Below are 21,529 nucleotides of genomic sequence, written 5' to 3'. Positions count from 1 at the left end.
AACAAGGCAAGTTTAATCTCACATTAAAGTGAGTCATATAAGAAACCTGGATGAAAGAGGGGGAGACTAATTTCCACTGCCATGGTACTGGTAATCTATGTACTATTGGCTGCTACACCACACTGCAGTTTATGATTCCTTTGAGTTTTTAGCACCTGCCAACAGCTGGGGATGTGTAAACTTAAGGGACAAAAAGAGCACACTCCCAATATAGGAGCATAATGCAGTCCAAGACAACTCAATCCTCATCAGATCAGCGTCTGCTCCTAAAGAACAGGTACAGTTGAATTTCTTCTAGGACAGGTAGGCCAAGTATATAATGGAACAGAAATGCAGTCAAGCAAACCAGTCCAAAGAATAAGTTTAGCTGCAGCGCATTTGACATTGCCCTTCCTATTAGTTAAAAAAGCATGCATCTGAAATCCTACTGGGTTCACCCCAAGAACCAAAGAAAGCTAGAGAATAGAAGAAAGCAAGCCTGACCTGCTGTGTCCATTAGGTTTGGCCCATCACCCTCCTGCTGTGCCTGCAGAGCCACCACCACTTCCTGAGGATAAGAACTTTTAGTAAGTGTACCTCTGTGGAGCAGGAGTGAAATCCCTTCTTACTGCCTGAGGTTCTCCAGCAGGAGAAAATGAGGCAGCTAGCTGCAGTAATGTTTTATTCGGAGGACAGAGATTCAGAAGACTGCAATAGAGTTGATGTGGTGAAGAGTTAAGTAATGTTTCCAGACACGGTGGCTTTCTACTTGGTATCTGCCAAAATAGGTTTGGGTAGGGATTCTCAGTCTTAGTGCAGATGAAATTTCTTTAAGAAAGATTCACGAAAACACTGAAAGAAGAGTTTTGCAGTTTGAAAGTAAGCCCACAGTTTTTCATTATGCATCCAACCTAGTACATCCATAATATTTCAAACTCTTACCAGTATTTCTAACAGTAGGGGCTTATTGGCAGCAGAGAGTTTGGCATTAGTGCAGCTTTCTTTAAAACCTGTGGGACTGCTGGATGCTTTGCCTAATTCTTCCCTACATCCCAGCCCAAGCTCTAGTGTAGTATATGGGGTTTGTTTTCTTACTTGCTAGTAGGCAAGTCACAAGCAACGAAAACAAGCTGATACTTCAGTGAAAAGAAATAGGGTGTGTTTCATTGTCAAAAGAGAACTAAAAACAGTTGGTGAGTCAAACAGGAGTCTTACATTTTAGAAAAACCCTTAAGAGACCATCACACCCATTTGTCTCCAAGTCTTTCCCTGTTTACCATGACTACAGGAGCCATTACTTCGATTCTTAAAGCAGAAAACCCTATCACTTTTTGGTTTGGCATCCCTGAGCCCTTTGAGCATAAACAAAACGCATGTTCAACTTTTAAAATTGAGCTATTGTAAAGCAGTCTAGAGTGATCATTTACAGTACTGTATATCTAATATTCTAATCATTACTTGGACCAGAAGCAAGCTGCTACTTAATTCAACCTTTGCTTGAACTGAGTGGGGGAAAGATTGAGATAAACCCTAGCTATATGGTATGTGGGATGCTCCACAGCATCTGCTTCATGAAATTGAGTTTGTTTCTATCTCCTTCTCCCAGTGAGCCCCTGTGTAGCAGGAGCTCCTGCTCTTCAGCTGACCTCCAGCATCTAACTCTGTTTTCTAGAATGGTGACAGGTATTTTCCTATATCTGTTATGGACTTCTGCCTTTCAGCTGAATCATAGCAATGGAGCTTGCCCTGAGAGCTCGCCCAACTGTGAAGCTCCCACGCACTTTTTTGGTAGTCCACAGTAATTAAATCGCTTGCAATCCTACACCCATACCCATGCACAGGTAGTTTGATATTGGCCCTCAATTTACCCACTTTTCAGTAATACAAAGTTACCACACACAATTTAGCATATATATAACAGTACAGGGATAGAGGGAAATATACCTACAGCGTCACAGAAGGAAAACTGAGGCACAGGATGCAAAGGGACCTGATTGAGATCATAAAGGTGGTCAAACACAGCTAAAAATTGGACTGCTTGCTGAATACCTTAGGCATTGGTCCTTCCGTCTATTGAAAGAACCCATCAGCTTCCCTGGGGGACCTGGGAGTTTCCTCTGTTATTGTACAAAACCAAAGCTGAATGCAGTTTAATGTAAGAAGCCTTCATTGGCTGGGCTATTTGTTTCCATTCCCCACATGTTCCTCTCCCTTCTGGTTTTAACACCGCTACTCCTTTGCCCTCCCCCTGTATGTATGATTGTCTCTGGCCTAAATGCAGGTGTTCTGGAAGCAATTACAGCTCCCTTGGAGCAGAATATGATGCATGGCAGCTCATTAGTGGTTTGCCCGTATTAAAGGAATGACTCCTTGTTTCCCTTCTGACCTCACCTATTGTCTAGGAAATGAGAAAATTTGTTTTGGCAATGGGATCTGTACTTTCCAAGGCTCTGTTATACTGAATTCTGACCAGAAATACATATCAAAGTAATTAACCAAATAAATGCACAAAAGACCTTATCATTCCCTATTTTGGTAGCAACTATACAAAGTCAAAGTCACTTGAAAACTCACTGTGCAATTTTATTAGAAAAGTTACTCTTTTATACATCATTTAAAAAAAAAATAACATTTTGCAAGAAATAGAAGAAAAGTCAAGTTATCACTGTCAGAGGTTCTTCTAAGACATACCCAAATTCAAGATATTCATCATGAGTTATGGGAAAGTTAATACTGTAGGAATAAATTAACCACAGAATTTTAATGGCTTTATTGTGTGACAGTTTCTAAAGCCCAACCAAATATCAGCTGGGGAATTCAAATGTAGGAGATATACTCTTAATTCCCACAGTTATGGATTTTTTTTAAAAATCCCTTCTTATGATGTAAGGGTCTTTTAAAATATTCCATCATGAATATACAGCTTACTTAGGGGTAGCAAATTTCACCATTTTTACAAAGCCAGAAGCCAGCTTAATCTTTCATCTTTTTCCAGAGAAACAGCAGATGCATAAGTATATTTTAGGGAGAATAAAATGGTTGAGAGAGAGAGGGAGAATGTGCCAGTCTCGGAATATCTCTGTTCACAGGACTTCAGCTGACACATAGTCCCAGAGCTGCTAAACCTCCCGACTTCGGGCATAGCCACTTGCACTGTATGTGTTAAGGGAGTGGTGTACCGCTCTGTTTCATGCTATTTTCAGCTACTGTGATTGCCCTCCCCAGTGCAGCTCTGTATTTCAGATACTGTTTTCATAAAGAAACGGTTGCAAAGCCCCTCCACCAGAATCATGACTGTATCATCTGTGCTGGCCATGGCTGCAATCACACTGTGTTGGGTTAAATACAGGGGTCAGATGCTCAGGTGTTGTGTCCTAACTGCTGCTTCAGCAGGAAGACACAGCTGTCACAAAAGAGACCCAAGCAAAATGTCCCTTATAAAATCAAAAAGCACATTTAAAACCTGACCTGGAAGAACAGGCTGGGCAGGCTGAGCTCTGTAATGGAGTCAAGCTCAGGGTGAACTCAAAATGCCATAGATTTCAGCAGCATCAAGATTTCACTCTCAGTCCCTAAACTCTTTCTTCTCCGTTCATATTCACAAACTTTTCTCTATTCAACTGCCATGGCTTTTAGGCAGATAAATATCTTACATGCTTCTCAAGGGTGTCATATGCTATTTAGTGTTTCCCCTCTGGTATCAGCACCTGTTAAGCATGGAAATAAAGTGATTAGTCTTACATGTTCTGCTTCAAAAAATGATTTTGGGATACATCTCCTTATCACTGGCAGATTTGCCAACTCAAATAATGATATCCTCTTCAAAAACAAGTTTTGTCAGTCTTGAAATGTAGGAATTACACTGGGAAATGTTCTGGATTTCCCTTTCTCATGGAATTTTTGTACATATCAAACCATCTCTGACAAAGCTGTCAATACTATGCGGCATTAGAGGAAAATTGCCTCTGCAGATCTAGACATAACTTGAGAAAAAGAGTCCCTGTGATGCAGGGATAAAAAGAAATGTTTGAAAGTTGGATGTTCTTTGAATAACCAGAAAGCTGTTTTGTTTTTATAAGTCTGAAAATAACCTGGTGTTTTAATCAACCTAAATAGGCCTGATGATCAGATTGGATAAAAAGTAGCACAATACTACTACGCAATTACTTTAGAACTAAGCTAGCGGCATCTCAAAGAGCAGCTAAAAGAAGCTAGGCTCAGTTACAATAGGTCATTAATTACTTCTAAATTAGCTGAACATTCCATTGTAACAATATATGTAAGTATTTGTAAAGGCAGTTATTAGTGAGCGTATTGAAATTACCCTCAAAAATCTACATCCATACAGTACTCAACCTAAATTACAGCATCCTTTCTGCCCTCCTGCATCCAGAAGGTGCATTGTGCCTGCTGCATCTTCAAGTTTCAGCTCCTTCAGGAGGAATACCACTCAAGCTACTCTGTATACATCAGAGTCAGATTCGTACACTGCTTCTTTACATGCCTTTGAAATATTGTATATTATGCATGAATTCTTGCTTTATCATGTATCTTGAGATCTCTTTGTATTTCATTGTTTGTTTTCAATTTTGTAACTTTCTTATGTAAAATTCATTAAGCCTTTGTAAACACAAGTTAAAAAAAACCTGCTCTTTCTGCTTTCCCCTTGGGATTCTAGAAGGTTACCTTGCCTTATGTTTGGCTATAATATCTCTCTTAGGCTTGGTTTTAAATGTATGCAGTACTACAAGGGAGAGGCAGCCTAGGGTGTTTTATTAGGCCTGGCCTCAAAGTGTGTGCTGGTTTTGGATCCTCTAGCACTAGAACAAAGTATTCACATATGATCTTGTCATTGTGACCATAAAATTAGCTGCATTTTGCTGAATGGGCCTCTTGGAGGAGGTAAAACCAGATTGCAGTGGGTCATTCTGGGGCATCACAAAGCTCTTGTACTGAGGTCCCTCGTCAGCCACTCATGTGATAAGAGCATGGGTTGGAAATTTGCTTTTGTTGGTGCAGGAAAAAAGCACTTAACTTGGAGGCATGGAATGCTGTGACAATAACCTACATCCGGGTATTTAATACCTTATTTTTTCCTATGTTCTAATTCAAAATAGGACTTTGCTAATCTAAGAAACCCTACTGGCCATGCTTGATAAAAACTAGCGCTGCATGTTGTTGTGCATGCCATATAGCTGGTATCAGCAGGTCATCGGTCTCCCAGGAGCTGCAATCAACTGGCATATATTAGAGCCACTTTGGGCATGTTCAACTTGAAGCTGAACCCAGCACAGACAAGGCAGTAGATCAAAGGAGCCACAGTCAACTCCACAATACCTTTTTTCCTTATGCTACAGTTAACAACACTAGATCAGGAAATCCCTGAGCTGCAAATAGTTGGAAGTTGGAAAAACACTCAGGGGAAAGATCATATGAGAGGTGCTTGTTCCTGCTCTTTCTCAGGCATCTGTTTGTAGCCACTGTTGCTGTGGGTGTCCTCTGAGACACAAGTGCAAATGCATTACTAAAGAACTGTAAAAGAATTGATGTAGTGGCACCTGTATAGCTGCGATGGTGGTGGCAGAGGTTGTCATCTCAGATGAGAAGGCAGGATCAGCTCTTGCAGGTCATAGTCCCTCCCTGTAGAAGAGCAGGAGGAAGGTAGGCCGACCCTTTTTGCTCTGGTTGGTGGTCAGCACTTTCTTCTTTTTCTTTTATATTAATCAGGGGGAAGGGTCCTTTTGTCCTGTCCTGTCAATGCAGCCAACACAGGCAGATTGCTGCACAGAGGGGAAATGAAAGGGTCTGTGCAGCTGCAGGGCAGGGACTGTGCCTTGCAAACTGGAAAGCCATGCTCCTTGTTAGGATGACATTAGCCTAAGCAATGCAGGTGAGATGAACGGAGCCAGTCCAGCTCTTCTTGTGTTAAGTGTGGAACAGATCTTCATAAAGAAATATCTCCCCAAGAAATAAGGATTGTTCTGCAATACTGGAAGTATTCTACAGAATAAGATGTGTTTCCTAAGAAACATTTGTTTTTACTCATTTAGAGAATAAAAGAAGCATTTAGTTTTTTCTGACAGCAGTTTAAATCGTGAAATCAAAACCATTTTCTGAGAGATTCCTCATGGCAATCAATGTCTGGTTCTAAAAACTGGCCATGATGAGCTCGTAGATGAGCTTCTAAACCCCCTAACACCACACTCTGCTTAGCAGGGCTGCCCAGCTTCAGCTTGAGGGAAAGCACCCCCTCTGCATCTCATTTTGGGATTACAACAAAGGTATTAAGATGCTGAGAGGTGCCAGTTTTCCACTTCTTAGCAGGTCCCAGAAACTTTCAATTCAGCAAAACAATAAGAGCTCTCATTAGAAAGCTCAGGTGAAAGTGTCTCGAGTAACTGTCCTGGAATGGCCTGGGTGGTCCAGCATGGGGACAGTCCATGAGTCTCTTCCTGAGGTCTAAACTATTGTGAGAGTAAAGGGGGTGAGCTGTCTCTCAAGTCAGTCTCACTCTTACTGAAAGACCAAACATGCAGGGCACTGCAAGAAGGGCATTTCATATTAAACATTTAGCTCAAAGTATTGGCTCCGTGCCTGAAATGCAGCCCTCTCAAGAGAGATGCTAAGTTTTTGTGCCATGGCAAAGGAGAACCAGTTTTTTCAAGCTTTTTGCATCTTTTTATATCTTATTTCTATTTCTTTGCTTTAAGTAAAGTGGGATTAAAATAAAACTCCAGACCAGAATGTACAAACTAAAATAGTGCTTTATTTTTGGAAGAGAGGTTGTAGAAATGCTGACTCAGCTACAAGAATCAGCACTCCCCTTATTTCCCTCTGTCTGAGAGCAGAGTTTTAGTAGTTAAGTGAGATGATACACTAAAATGAAAGGGTGCAGATGAGTTTGATCGCCAGGGGGTCAGAGGTGCATTTCGGATAAGAAAGGCAGCTCAATGGAAGCAATAAATGTAATTAACTCTTTCAGTCTACTGAACCCAAAAAGCCAGAGATATAATGTAACAGCAATCAAATGTTATTAAACATGCCAAGTGTCTTAAAGGATAATCATATGCAATCAAGCTCTAATAATAAGAAATAAAAATTACTTGCGATTAAATCCAAGTCAAAACAGTCAAAACAGACACAAAAAGAACTAGTAAACTCAGTGGAAAAATCTTCAGGTTATCTACTTATGTCAGGATCTACTGGAGTTTACTTAATCAATATGTTGAGTAAAAAGTGACAACAACTGGTCTCTGAAGTAAGCATTCAGATTGCATGCTCTTTGGGAAAGTTGTTACATATCTATATCTAACACCATTTCAAAGCATGCTGTTGTACGTTAACAGGGTGCCATCAGGCTCCAAGTAGAAAACAGGAGATGTTGAAGAACTTAAAGCTTTTAAGCCTGGAAAGCCAAGGAGAGATAGGGTTAATCAAGAAGGGAGAAAGTAACAAAACAGAATGAAACACTGTAGACAAATGATGTTTCAACATTTAAAAACAGTTGCAAAGAATAGCTACAGTGTTACAGCTTTGCACATCATTCAAAAGATGTCAGACCCTGAATTAGGAGCCCGGTTCTTCTGGATCGTAAATACAGGAAAACGAAATACTAGCAATATTTTCTGCTTAGTAAACAGGAGTGAATAGGAGGACATTTGTTGATCAGTAACTTTCAAGCAGCTTCAGATAGGTGATGTCTTTGTGCAGATGTACAGCCACCTAACATGGGAGCTGCTCCAGGGTTTTGTAGCTTTGAGCTGAAGGGAAAGAGAGAAAGCTATGCACTGACCAAGCAGTAGTGAAAGCAGAACTGGACCCAGGCTCCTTAGAGCCTGTTTTTCCAGTTGGTTATATACATATGTAATATATATACATATATATATAATGTTATATATATATATATATGCAAATGCTCTCTAAAAACTCTACCTCTTTCTGAATTCATAGAATCATAGAATAGTTAGGGTTGGAAAGGACCTCAAGATCATCCAGTTCCAACCCCCCTGTCATAGGCAAGGGCACCTCACACTAAACCATCTCATCAAAGGCCTCGTCCAACCTGGTCTTGAACACCACCAGGGATGGAGCATTCACAACCTCCCTGGGCAACCCATTCCAGTGCCTCACCACCCTAACAGGAAAGAACTTCTTCCTTATATCCAATCTAAACTTCCCCTGTTTAAGTTTTAACCCATTACCCCTTGTCCGGTCACTACAGTCCCTAATGAAGAGTCCCTCCCCAGCATCCCTATAGGCCCCCTTCAGACACTGGAAGGCTGCTATGAGGTCTCCATGCAGCCTTCTCTTCTCCAGGCTGAACAGCCCCAACTTTCTCAGCCTGTCTTCATACAGGAGGTGCTCCAGTCCCCTCATCATCCTCGTGGCCTCCTCTGGACTTGTTCCAACAGTTCCATGTCCTTTTTATGTTGAGGACACCAGAACTGCACACAATGCTCCAGGTGAGGTCTCACAAGAGCAGAGTAGAGGGGCAGGATCACCTCCTTCGACCTGCGGGTCACGCTCCTTTTGATGCAGCCCAGGATACGGTTGCTTTCTGGGCTGCGAGCGCACACTGAAGCCGGCTCATGTTCATTTTCTCATCAACCAACACCCCCAAGTCCTCCTCCACTCCTCTGAATCTCTTCTTTGCCCAACCTGTAGTTTTTGCACAGTGTCATTAATCGGATGATGATGCAAAAACAGAAACAGGAAAATGTGTACTATTGTTCCCTTTCAACCAAACCCGCCAGTTCTGACCTAATATTGCTGGTGTATTGGACAGATTTAAAATACTGGGATTTGGGAAGTCAATTTTCTGATGGAGTAAAGGAATAAGCTGCCAAATCTGTATAAGCTGATGTGACAGTGTTCAGAATCACCATCTCCTTCGGCCATCCCTCCCCAACAGAGTCTGAACCTGCAGCAGAAAGCAAGCTGGCTTCAGCCTGCCTGCTGCTGCTTTTATGCAAAACACTTGCAGACTGTAAACCACGCAACAAGAGTAGGCGAAGCTGACTTGTACACTGAGGAAAAAGCCCTGGAGGTCTAACTGTGCCTGCTGGTGACACTTGGCCTAACTGGAAACTGTGTTTCTATTGATTAACCACAAAGGAGTAAGGAGGTAGAGCCCTAATACATCCTGAGGACATTGATTAAAGAAATCAATGCTGACACATATTTATGCCAGATTTTGTGTCTTGGCATACCTCTTATTCTATGGTTTTGTGGTTACACAGAAGCCTGATGAGATATTGCTTCTTTCAACACTCACTGCTGAACACGAATTTTGCCTGAGTTCATGTGGTTTCATGGATTTTAGCAGCAGTGCATTCAGTCAAGTTTACATCCTTGCTCTATTCAGCTTGTAAGGAATTTATCCCAAACTATTTCTTCCATACCAAGAAGTACATTGACCTTAGCAGTCAGCAAGATGCTGTCAGAGACAATGTGTTGTCTCGTTCCGTACTCTTTGCTATGAAACAAGCATCATGAAAACACATTTAAGCCGATACATTTTTCAGTCCTTTTACAATATGTACACAGCTGCTTCAGTTGACAGACCTATCCAAGTATTATAAAGCATCTAAACACCGCATCTTTATCTCCATTCTGGACTAGCAGCCAAAAATAGTTTTGTTCCCCACCAGAGAACTAGAATGGGTGCTATTTATTTATAGTTACATATTCTACAGGCATTCTTACTTTCTGAGTTTGCTTTAATCAATTTATAACTTCAGCATAAATAGTCAATTCATAGCATTGACCATTACTCATGTGAGTAATGCAGACAACCTGTTTTCAGAGAATCCTTTTTTTCTTTTAACAGAAACTAAAAAGGCTCACGGGTTTCATGCCCATGAACATAATTCTTCATCAGAGAAGTTCAGGCAAGATAGTGAAAGTTTACTGGTGATTTTGGCAAGAACTGCGCCAGAGCTGATGCTTTGCATTTCAGGAGATTCCTTGATATCCAGATGAACAGAACCAGACAGACAATGTACAATAGCACCATCTGGTGACTCCCAATAACCTTACTGTTGCCCCCAGTTTGCAAAGGCAGGATCCATTACTAAAAGGAAGAAAAGTAAGAATATACATTTTCATAAAAAGGAACAGGATTCAGTAAGAAATTATTTTAAGTTAAAAAGCCAGTCACCTCCATATGCATACAGTTTTCATAATGCATGAAGTGGTAACAAGAAAAGAGGTGGTTCATAAAGGACTTGGGGAATCTGGTTTTAGTTAAATACTGTATGATTTTCCATCCCTATCTTAGCATATCCGTACATTTACAAAATATTCAAAATTGACCCAAGCCCCAAGAAAAACATGCTTGGCTGGTGTTTAACAACCACGTATTCTGCACCTATGCAATTCAAATCAATTGGATCATGTCATGCTTTCTTTTCAACTTGTTTGTGCTGAAGATCATTTCCTGTAGATGAATCCGCAGCCTCTGACTGGAAGGGGCAGATCTGAGAGCACTGTTTTGTGGGGTGTCTGGGAGACAATATCACAGTCATAAATACTGCTGAAATGAAGAAATATTTTCTTCTGACAGTGACCAGGAAAAATATCTTTAATGGGCTTAATAGATTTTCCAAATTCTTTAGTTTCATTTGTATTCTTGCTGTCCTAGCTCAACTTATGAGCTGAATTTTGCGGACACTCAAACCCAGGCTTTATATGATGCACAGAGGGTACATGCGATTAGAGACAACACCTAGGCCATATGCTGATGCTTGGATGACAGTCTTATCTTCTGAAACAGAAAAGGCTGAAAGGTTTTCTGTACAGCACTGGAGAAGCACTAAAAAAGTCAAGGAGCTTCTTTCATAGCTATGTAGTTGGTTATCGCTTCAAGAAAGAGTTGCAGGAAAAGCACTGAAGAAAAAGGTTGAACTTGCTGTGACTGCAGCTGTGTTTATATTTTGCTAACAAAACTCTGGAATGGTTGAACACAAAAATTTCTGCAGAGCTAAAGCTAGAGGAGAAGGCGTGGGAATTTAAGTAGCAAGTCCTGGAGCTGCTGAGAAGTCACTGGAGACTGAAGCCAGTAGCTACAGGGTCATTTTATGTCTCATGGGTCCAAATGATACCTTTAATGCATTTTTCTGCTGTACATGGGTCCCAAAAGAATTCTATTTCTCCTTCCAAGTCATCTTGGACGTGAATTTTGTGCTGTGCCATGAATTCTTCACTGACAGCACCACATGAATTTACATTGGCTAGAAACGGTCTCTTCAGGTGCTCCATTCTGTATTCAGTCATATTGAAGGATGCATATGAAGGGACAATCTTGCTGCAGAAGTTTTTGTATTTAGCTATGTCTCAAAACTGTAAAGAAACCATTTTGAGCTGTCTTCTGTGGTTAAGAATAAATTTTTGTCCTTTTGATTTATTATATATGTACCTAGTAGTGCAATGACTTGCAGCCTGCAGGAGCTAAGACTTTTACTATAACATAACATACACTGCTTTTATTTATTCATGAAGAGTGAACAATCTGCTCTTCTACTGTATGTGTATATTTATATATTTAGTGAGGATATAAATTGGAAATGTACAGAGAATGGGATAGGAAACTATTGACTGGATGTCAAACATCTTTCCAAATCAAAATAAAGAAGAAGTAATAATCCTTGTTGTGCTTTCCATCTGTAACCAAGTAAACGATATGATGATAAAAATAAGCAGGCTGCTTCTCAAATTGGCTGTAACACACTATGAAACTTACAATGCTTCACTTGTGATTGGCCTTTCCTGCTGATTTTTCCATTTCTTGGGCAACAGAGCTTCTCCCATGTTGATTGCCATCTGAAATACAAATTCCAGAAACTGACTGTGGCTTAGTACACTCTGTACCACTTTAGAAGTGTATGTATTTGAATGAAGCTTTGCACATCCTTACATCCTCTGAGGATCTGAGCTACACAAATCTTTTGGGCTGTGCTTGTTCCCTGTTTTGCAGAGAAAGGCAGACAGAAAATGTTTGCTCAGATGGAGAATATTTTTTAAGGAGACAGAACTTTGGTTGTGTTCTGTAATGACATCCTCTGGTGAGCTCTTGACTTCTTTTCTGGGACCCATGAAACATCATTTTGAATACAGAGGGCCATTTCAGGATGATTTATTGCATCAAAACGATAGGCACAAGAGGAGGAATATATTCTGGCTACCACTTCTTCCTGGTCCCATGTGTGCTCCTATCCTTCATGGTCCTATGCTAAGTACACAGGAGAATAGGTACGCAGGTGTAAATATGTATTATTTATTTGGCAAGCTAAGAGTGAGGTCTGAAACACAGATTTGCAGTTTTTTCCACAACTGCAATGAGAGAATAAGCATTATTTAGTTGTCTTTAACAAATGGTAATATTTTAGAAGAAAGTACAGCGAGTACTTGTGAATACAGCGCACCCGTACCTCATATTGCCTACCTCCCTCAAGACACATTCACAGTGTCATATTAGCACCCAAAGAGTTTGGATTTTGCAATATCGATTCACAGGCATCAAATTATTGCTCCTCACATACAGAGTAGGCCTGGCAGTGCTGCAGTGGTTCTTTCTGCTGCCATTTTTATCTTTTTTTCTGTTAGAAGTCTTTTCAAAATCCCCTCCTGAATCAGCTTCCACCTTTAGATACTTAAATATTTAAACAGATACAAGATAACATTCCCAAAAGAGCTTTGTTCCCTCTACTTGTGAACCTCATTGTGTTTTCTGTCATTTTTAGGCAGTATATTGATGTTTTTGGGAATCCTAAGCATGCTTACAATTGGAAGAGCAAGCAGCCTTGCAGGTATTACTGCTTTGAACATCAGGACAGAAAGCTGTGCTTGGTAAGGCTCTCATAGGGAGCACTTGATATGCGCAGGCATGACAATGCCTTCTTCCGATGATTCATGGAAGGTGTTGACATCTACTGTGTCTCGCAATGAGTGCGAATGTAAGCCTTTATATTTCTATATTCATTTAACTCTGGAGCAGTTCTTAATGTTTCAGTATAATTCTTCTCATCAATTCAGACCTGCTTCTCAGATGTTCTTTCTTTATACCCCACTTTCTGCACCTAATAACTAGGTTGGGAGCTAAGGAAATTGATATTTGCATGGGGAGAGGACTGTGCCAGAATTCAGCCTGTTACAATTGAAAATAGAGCCCTCAATTAATATATGTTCCAGCTTATTTTAGTTTTGCAGTTTTCAAATTGTAAACCATTTTTGCTAGGTTTTTTTTTAAAGAACAGAATTTTCAATTTGAGGAAGAAAGGTGAAGAACCAGAAATCAATTTATTCTTGGTATAGTTTTCTTGTCATGTCCTAAAACCTTAAAAATGAGGGTTTCAGTGTAGCCAGAGATAGAAACATATCACGTACCGAGTTTCTCAGGCTCATAAGCTATTCACTAAAAGTCAAAAGTTTATTGAAGGGTAGCTGCAATTCAAAGTTGTTTCCTTTAAAGGATTATTAGCATTTGATGGACACTGATAGATGCCACTAAAACATCTCTGAAAGGCAAAGGCATAATTCAGCCAACAGTTTCACTGATTTTGCTTTCTGATATATCCCTTCATAAAAATAATATGCTTTTGATGGATTTTTTCCTGAATAGAGTGCTGTAACTGAAAACAAGAAGCAAAATATTTCCTGCAGTATTTTCTCATTGATGAAGAGCTTTCATGAAGGAAAAAGTCACTGCACTGGGATGCAATGAAATAATTAATACCTGAGACATAATAGGACGGAAATAATGGATGGCCTTTGCCTGAAATATCCAGTGCCATGACATGGGTTACTTTCTTCATATAAACAGGAAAAGTTGTGAGTTGATTATTGAGGAAATCCCTATCTGTTTTTTAAATTGCTTCTTACTCATGAAAAGCTGTTAAGCAAAAAAAATCTGATCTCTTTTCCATTTATGTGGCATCATTTTCTAACTCTCAGTTCTGCTGATGACTTTGGGCAGCTGAAGTTTTGTGTGAGACTGTTCTGAAACTACTTTTGTGGGATCATTTCCCTTAGCTTCAATGACTGTTCTCTTTCCCTTGAATTATTTAGTAGTGCAGATAACTTATTGGCATGAATCTGTCCCCTTTGTCAAGAGTTTATCTACCTCTTTTCTGTGATAATCCCCTATGACTAACTAATCTTTCCTTTTGACTTAAATCTCACAAACCTTTGAACCCTTATGTTTTTGTTGTTGCTGCAGCTCTACCAATTCAATCTCTACTGAGTGTCCTATACTTCAAAGACCAAAATTGCTCATAAAATGTTAATGGTGTCTATCTTATTTCCCCATAATGCTAAAATAACTGTAATATCTGTGGGCTTGTCTACCCCAAAAAACTAGCACACAGTAAAGTGAGATCTGAATTTATAGTTCCTCTCTTCTCACATAGACATTTTAAGGGCACACTGAGTAGCGGATGACTTCTTACACTATTAAATGTGGAGTAAGGCACCATGAACTTAAATGTGCATGGGGCTTTAGAAAGTAGTAACTAGGGCAGAGAAAACCCATAACAGCTCTCTACCTGCTGTAGCAGAGAAGTCTTATATTCTTAAGAAGCTTCTTCCTTGTCTCTAAGAAAGATTTTCTTGTGGTTATGGTAGCGTGGAATGGAGTTGTGACTAAGTACTCCATACACCTCCTGTTGGGTAGGCACCAAATAAATCAACATAAGATGGTTGAAAACTTTCTTTCAAATTAGTATTTCTTTAAATTGGAAGCTTGTTTTGCAGAAAACTAATGTGCATATTAATGAATTAATTCTTCTGCTTCCTTTGAAAAAGCCCTTTTATAAGGACAGCAAATGAAAAGAAATGCAGGAATATTTGCATTGTTTTCTGTTGTTTCTCAAAACACTGAGGGTTTTAGATGCAACTCAAGATTTCCCATGAGAATTGTGACAAAATTTAAATATTTTTAATTTTCAGCTCTATTTTTAATTAAAAGGTCATATTTTCCAAGCAGCTCAAGCTTTACCATCTCTCTGCCTCAGTTCTCTGTCTGTCATTTGGGATTATAATTCTTTTCTATCTTTTTGTTTCTCCCATCTATTTATATTATAAAATGCCTCTTACTGTGTGTTGATACAGTGCCTAGCAGAATGGGATCCTGAATTTGGCTGGTATATAAAGTTGCTACTATAATGCAAATCAATATTAATAAATGAGCATCAACCTACTTTCCTTTTCACCTTTTACATTTCACATTGCAGTCAATATGATCTTGAAATCATTGCTGGACTTTCTCTACTCTTATAAATAACACAGTATTTTAGTATATCATCAACAATCAGCTTTATGCCCCCACCATGATCTACGTTTCCTAAAAGAATAGCCATATAATTATCTTCTGTCCCCTGCTCTCTTACATTACACTTCCCAACTGAAAAATATATCACGCATTTGCTTGCACATAAGCCTAATTAATGTCATCAAATTATTTTTAATTTGTTGGCTTTGTTCCATCAAGATTGTTGCCTTTCCTCCCTGATACAAATAAATTCATGGTCTTTTCAAAATACACCTGCTGCCAAGGTTACATATTTAATATAAATAGTAGTTCCTAAATCATCCTTGATGGGACCTGTACTGTGGCCTCACTCGCCCTTTTGAAACATTGCTATGACTTATTCACTGTCTCCCAGAAACCTTTTTTGGAGCCAAATGAAGAGTTTTCCTTGCTTACCATGTGCACTGATTTTGTAGATTAACCTTTTGTGCAGTATGGCTTTTGAATTTGCATAACTTGTATCATCTGCTTCACCTCTGTCTACTAATTCTGCAACGTACTCGGCAATGTTACCCACATCCCCCACAGGAACTGAGGGAAGAATTGCCATATGCGTGGTGTTCAGCATGATTGTCCTGTGGAGCAGTACCTTAATTCCACCTGGAGAGAGCAAATGGTAAGAACTTCACTGCACCTCATTACTAAATAAAGCAAAACAAAATCCAGAATAAAATATCAAATATTTAGGGAAGGGTTTGCTTTTCTGTGCATTCAGAGAAGGGGGAAAAGGGAGGTTTAGCAGTGCTGCGATGGATTAAATGGAAAAAAGCAAGACATGGCACATGACATGTTCCAAAGTGAAACAGACTTTCAAATGGAGTATTTTCAAGATACTTTGAGAGGAATTCTATCATTGCACTAGCTGTACATTCGTCAAGATGCCACAGAAGAATGATCTTCCCATGCTGCCTGACAGATCTGAACCAGAAGAGCCTGATATCTCATGAGATTGTCAGGTATCTTGGGTAGCTCTTGAGACTGACAGAGTATTTTGCATCCGTATAATTAAGCTGGTGCATCTTCGTTTTTTGGTGGTATCAGATCTGGCCCTCTGAGCTACTTCCAGAAGACATGCAGAGTTTTCACAGGGGGAAACTGTAACAAAGATAGGTGGCAATCTTTATGAAAGAGAGAATCAATTAATAAACTCTCCTGGATTTGCTCCAGGTCTAGCTTTGCGGTAGTGTCTTTGGAAACACTGCCATCTACGAGCAGTCAGGACTCCCCAGACAGCACAAGATCGTTTAGCATGTGAATTATAGACTTCAGCCTTGAGAGTATAAATGATGGCCAGGAACAAGAGGGCAAATACAGAGTGGAAATCATTCCAACTTCAAAGTTAACTCAGTACTATATTGCTTCATTACAGTGCAGCAAATCAGCAAAGAGATCTGATTAATCCTTGTTGTAACTTCCTTGACATGCCCTGGTAGCTAGAATACATTGTCTTTCTCTAGCACCTTCATGCTGTTTCAATAATAAACATTTGAACAGCTACCACAGCACACAGACAAGAGGAAAGCCGAATGATCTATATTATAACCTCATCCTTAGAAAGCAATGAGTCAAGATGACAAAATGTCCTGACACACTAGGAAAGCACACTTACCTAATCAGTTCATTGCCCTTTATTAATAAATGGACATAGCGCTAGACCATAACACAGAAGGCAACATTTGGTCTGAATTTAGTGATTGATAAATTTTTAATGGCAAACATTAAAATGTAACTAGAGAGGTGTACTTGTTCCATGCAAGAACAACAGGAGAGGCAGGATAGGAGCTGTTGTATCTAGTAGTAGTATGAAAATATCTAAAAGCTAATACAAGCCAAATACCTACACAGAGGTTTGCAAAATCAGAGCAAAATCTGTATGTGCAGTAAATGCAAATCACAAATGATGTAAATAATCTGATAGTTTAATAGACAAGGAGACAGGCTTACCAATCCCCCCTGCATAAAAACTGATAAGTGTATACATATAGTTGTGTATATATGTATATATATATATAAGAATGCATTAAGTGTACTATTTAGTTTCTATAAATCTGGAAGAGTAGTCAAGTATGAGTGGTAGTTGTAGTTTACTGACCTGTAGCTGCAACAGCTAGTCACAAATGCACAGAGGTGATTATTTGTCAGAAATGCTCTCTGGAGTTGTAAAATGTAATTTGCTTAATACAGCGATGGTGGAGTTTGGTTGGGGTCATGGGGAGAGTGACTAGTGGGCTTTGTAATAAGCCTTAAAAAAAAAAAGCATTCTCAGAGGTTCATCTCAGTATGCCCTGACACAGAGATCAGTGCTTTCCCTCTATGCATTTCAACCCTAGCTGTCGAACTGAAGCACGTACACATGCGCCCATGTGCACACACACAAAAAACAGCTCACACTAAAAATCCCTTTTAATACTGGTTCTCCCTCTTAATAATCTCTCTTGTTGTGAGAAGTCTCACTTCAGGATAATCTCATTATGGGGTATCTCCTTGACAGGTTAATCTTCTCAGTTACCTCCTGAAGATTTTGTCATCTTTTAATCTGGAATACAATCGGATAACATCTACAGATCAATATCTTCTTTGTAGTCGCATTCCAAAGGCTATGAGAGCTGTTATCCCATGCAGTTCAAATGCCTCATTAAAGATTTCTCAAACTGTAAAACCCTTCTAGAGATATCATGCCTTCATTTGCTATACATTCAGTGTAATGTTCCTTAATTCACTGAAGTGTTTTAGTGTCTGTCATAGTGACTGTTCTTTCCTTTAAGCCAATCTATTTCCTTAAAATAAACTTAACAGCTCCTACACATTTTCGACAACTAGTATATTAATTTGAGGAAGCTTTAAGTGAATTATATCAGAACATTTCTTATGATGCACTGTCATGTTTACTGCACATTTAAACACAAATATGGTATTTTCTCATTTGTTAGCTTTATGTCTCTTGTGACACTAAACTAAAATGATCTGTTGAACTCTGATTTTCTCTTTTCACATTTGCTTCCTAACATAATTACTTCCAACATTTTATTGAATTCATTTGTTCTGTAGTAGGACTATTCGTATATATTGAGATATTTGCAATTATATTGAGAACAGGTTACCTGTTGAACATTCTTTGCTTTTTGCATATTGTTAATCATTAACATGATTTCTGATGCATTCACAGAAATTTGAATGTATTTCTTTTCTAAACAGCACTGATCAGGGGATTATACAGGCCAAGAGGTTCATAACCCTTACTGTTGCCAAATGCTATTTTTTATATTGATATATTTTGCTTGCCAAGAAGCAGTGAATAAGCAGACTAGACATTTCCTCCTAGGGACAAATATCCTGATGATAAAAAGAAAGGATAGTTAATATTATAAAGGCATATGGAAAGACCTAGCCAAAGATAGGTGGAAAAATAAGACTAACACTGAATGAGTGCTTCAGTCAGAAAGGAGAAAAAAAAATTATTTGCTATTTCACTCTTTTGTAAGCTTCAGTGATTAAGAGTCTGAAAATATACCTGGTCTCAATTTACACAGCAAGCTGTTTATTAGTTTGTCAGATCTCACATAGGAAGAAGCTAATTTGCTCATAGGGCATGCTGTAATTATATCACTGAATAGTTGTTTTAAGGGATCGAGGTTTAATCTCTTCCTCTTTGATATAGTCATTCAATTACAACGCAGTGTGATTGATTAATTGCAAGTACAATATTTTCTTTCTGAGAATTCACCTACAAAGTACAGCAGGGTATTAGTGAAAGGGAAAGAGCTGTGGATTTAGCTTATGAATTCAGAATAAATACAGAATATATACCTGTTTTCTTCAGGTGTAGATACAGCATGTGCTATACTGGTATGATGATTTTGTGTTCAGCTTCCCCCTTCCACCTCTATTTAAAAGTTGGGGAGGAGTCTCTAAAGTTTCTGTATGCCCAGTTGTCAAAGCTCCCCTAATGGCCCTGTTGTACAGCTCACTGAATTCAATGAAAAGATTTCTCTTGACCTCAGAAGCCTTTGCACCTGGCTGATTGCAACCTCATCTTTCTTTCTGATCTACAAGTTACCTCAAACCTTTGAGGGCAGTACAGATAGTCGTAATAATTGGATTAGTATGGACTCCTCACCTCTGCTCGCCACTTGGATTACACTGGCTCTGTCCAGAAGAGCTGATGGAGACCAGAGCCTGTTATATGATGCCCAAATTGCCTTGCTACCTTTGTCTCAGTAGTTTTCCAATAAGCACAAAGGTTAGAGACAGGCTAATAGTCGGTGAGACAATCGGTGTCAACAGAAAGCTTCTTCAGAAAGGGTCTAAATATCAGTTAACTAAGCACAAAAGAGACAAAAGGACATAGACATTGCAATACTAACACAAAACCTGGATTTTGGAAACCCTCAGGAATCCACACAGCCATGTATTAGATCAGAAGCTGCCAGTAATTAGAGCAGATTAGCCTGTGTGCAACTCTGTACTAATGCAACAGTATTTCCTATCATCCTAGAGGGGCTGGTGGGGTCCTGAGCTGCACTTCAAGTCCTCAAGAAGCCCTGCTATAAACCCAGCCACACAAAACTCTTTATGAGGAGGAGGCTTGCAAAGACAGAGTAACTCCAGGTCACACTCATGGGTTAATGCTGGTGGGGAGATGCAGTTCTCTGGCCTCTCCTACACATCTATACCAATGTACCTGAGGAGAGAGGTAAGAAGATAGGGAGCTTCAATCTTGAACCCAAACACTTGAATCCTGCCAGAGTCCCTTTTAGCTCTTAAATATCCTTCTGAGTATCCTGGCCTTCAAGCCTTAGTTTCTCAAGCAATTTACTGCAATTATCAGTAAAACAATATAGGAGTGTTCTTTAAATCACCATGAAAAGGTTGAGCTTTAAATCTAATGAAATTTAATTACAGCATTAACATTGTACAGTTACTGATTTCAATTCAGAACATCAGCATCATAGGTAGTCAGAATTAACTCTGTCCTAACTTACCCTGCTTTATATGGTTGATTTTCTCCCTAGACAAAAGGAAAATATTCAAGTACTAAATTCAAGGTTAAGATGCTGCTTTGACATATTCCTGAGTAGTGCACTCAGCAGAGTTCAAACAGCCTGACATTCAAAATTAATGCTATAAATATGACCCTAAAAATGTCGAGTTCTGAAGTAGTGGGCCATTAACTTTTACAATGTCGACCTATTCACTCTTACATAGGTTTAATTAGTGTACAAAGTAAGACATAAGAGTAAATATCACATGGACAAGCACAATAATCATTGTTGGCTGAAAACAGATAGACTTTCTGATGAGCTGCAAAGCAGTAAAAAAACCACCTACACATTGCCCAAGTATACCCATGGCAACAAATATACGTCAACATAAAGCAGAAAAAAAGCTGCAACCTATTGAAATTTAAATATTCATCATCTGCGGCTAGTGTGATTGCATTTGCAAGCCTTTGTTGCCTCTCTCTTTTTTTCCCCAAGGACAAAATGAGGGGAAAAAAAGATTACAAATGTAAAGGAAAATTCTTTGAAGCTTCTGAATGGTTTTGATCATATGTCCAACATGAATCAACAGTTACTTAGTACAAGTGTGTGTTACAGGACATTGCCTATGCCCTCTGAAATCAAGCTGGACATTAATCAATACATGAATGTGCACAGAAAAGCAGCTAGTGGCACTGCAGCCCTGCCTGTCAGCTTCTTGGACAAGCGATCCTCCACAAGATGGACAAAAGGTGTCCTAAGTTCAATGTAATTAAGAATCTTTTTCACTCTCTTAAAAGACGAAGGTCTTTGCTGTTTGCCTATCTATAGTTTTTCAGTGGTAAAACAAAACATCTCATAAATGATTGCTCTAAATTGCTATAAAACATTGCACACATTCCTTTCTATACATGTCTATAGACGTTCTTTTCCTGGCATGAGCTCAAATCCACTTCTTGGAAGCAATAAGTTCTGTATTTCTTTCTGCTTTTTCTATTCTATTTACCTGGCATTTACCCAAGGCCCTGGACCTTCTCTTCAAATTGTTTCTACAGCAGCAGAGAGGGGCTCAAACTCTCAAGAAGCCCAACCCTCCCTGCAAAACACCAGATTATTTTTGCTCAGTGAGATAGGAACATCCAATATCCTGCAGAACCTGCCTGTAAGCATGGGTCTCAGGGAAACATCCAAAGGGTTATGAGCTTCTGTTGTTGTGAGGTTTTCCTTTTGTAATAGGTTGTGAAACAGGTCCTGACATTGTTTCAGC

This window comes from Pezoporus occidentalis, unplaced genomic scaffold, assembly GCF_034315485.1.
Source record: "Pezoporus occidentalis ecotype Australia unplaced genomic scaffold, CSIRO_AGI_Poc_V1 ctg20, whole genome shotgun sequence".
In the NCBI taxonomy this organism is placed as follows: Eukaryota; Metazoa; Chordata; class Aves; order Psittaciformes; family Psittacidae; genus Pezoporus; species Pezoporus occidentalis.
This window is presented reverse-complemented; position numbering follows the sequence as displayed.